The sequence below is a fragment of the Orycteropus afer genome, unplaced genomic scaffold, assembly GCF_000298275.1.
Source record: "Orycteropus afer afer isolate SDZICR_OR568_19922 unplaced genomic scaffold, OryAfe1.0 scaffold00206, whole genome shotgun sequence".
In the NCBI taxonomy this organism is placed as follows: domain Eukaryota; kingdom Metazoa; phylum Chordata; class Mammalia; order Tubulidentata; family Orycteropodidae; genus Orycteropus; species Orycteropus afer.
In genome coordinates this window covers 2,552,037-2,553,611 of record NW_006921793.1, presented here as the reverse complement: position 1 = coordinate 2,553,611, position 1,575 = coordinate 2,552,037, and positions in this window count along the sequence as shown.

The following is a 1,575-nucleotide window of genomic DNA, read 5'->3' as shown; positions in this document are numbered from 1 at the left end:
GCTGCAAGACAATTGTAACCACGGATGATGGGATTAAGTGCCTCTTGAAGTGACTTTAGATTCTTGTGGGAACAAAGGGAAAGAGGGGCACACTTAGTCCCTTTTTGCCTGAGCTGCCTTTTTCTTCACTTGTGTATAAAGAAATACAATTAACAAACATTATCCCCAGAGGTAAATTGAAACGTACATGCAGATAAGAACTGCTCTTGACTGCAATTAGACATATATGATCCCAAGTATTCTGGCCATTCATTAGTGCTAATTGTTGAGAAACAAGCCCAGAACAAATGATTACAATGTAGGCGCCATAACTGGGATTATTAGCATGTGTGATAAAATGCATGCTCTGCAGCTGTACCAATAAAACGCTTTGGAAAGTAGCTCTGATTAGACAAATGCTTGGTTTGGCTCTGTGGTGAGCTCTTGGTGTTTGCTCAAGACCTGGTGGTGTTTATAACAAACAACTTATATCTCTCTTTCTTAATTAGTGGGAATTACTATGCAAATATTGGTATTTCGTAATTTAATATCCTTATCGGTTCTCATGCCTTTGGGTTGTTATTGCAGTCTACTGGTCCTGCTGGGAATCATGACAAACTGAGTTCTTAGGTTTTATTTCTTTGCTCCTTTCTTTAAAATGTTGGATGCCATGGAGAACTGCTTGAAAGTTTGTGTTCTTAGTTGGTTTTTAAGTAGTCACTCATCACATCTAAACCATAGATAAGAGAGGAAAGTTCCAGTAGATCCCCTTGTATTAGGAACTCATATTACAGTCACTGAAATATAGCAAGGGTAACCTACTCAGACATAAACTCACTGGGTGCTGGTTGGCCTACAGGGCAGTCAGCATTCTGCAGGATTCTAGTGATTAAAGGGACTGGATTTGGAATCTGTCAATGCTAGACATAAAAGATCTAAACCCTCTGGGGCACTCAGGAGTGGAGAGTGCCTAACCCAAGCAAAGTGGGTGGAAGCAGAGGGAAAGCTTTCAGGGAGATAAATGACAATTAAATTCCCCTGGAAATAAAAAGTACCATTGTGAGTTTTAGGTTAGCAGAGAAATATGAGCATTGGTTAAATGTAGAAGTCGGGGAGAGATATCAGAGACAAAAATGGAAAGGGAAAGAAAAAAGATAGGAAATGGAAGACTGGGAAAAGGGTGCCAAAGAGAACTCATTGGGAACATGTCAGACAGTTAAAAGTTGAAATCCAACGTAGGTCTGTCTAATAATGTATATTATCAGGCTCCTCATAAGGAGCTCTGGTGGTATAGTGCCTAAGGCATTTGACTGCTAACCAGAAGGCTGGTGGTTCAAACCCACCGGCCACTCCCAGAAGGAAGGTTGGGCAATCTACTTCCATAGTGACATCGCCTAGGAAAACCAAGTAAGGGTCATTATGAGTTGGATCCAACTTGACGGCAGTGAGTTTGGTTTGAATTTGTAGCTCAGTGTTGCTCTGTCCTCTCTGATGTTTCTGTAACCAGAGTCAGAGGAGGGACCATTTGGAGATTGTCCATTTGGTTCCCTGAACACTGTGACAACAGGTTTGCAGATTTTCTGAATCTCAAACTTG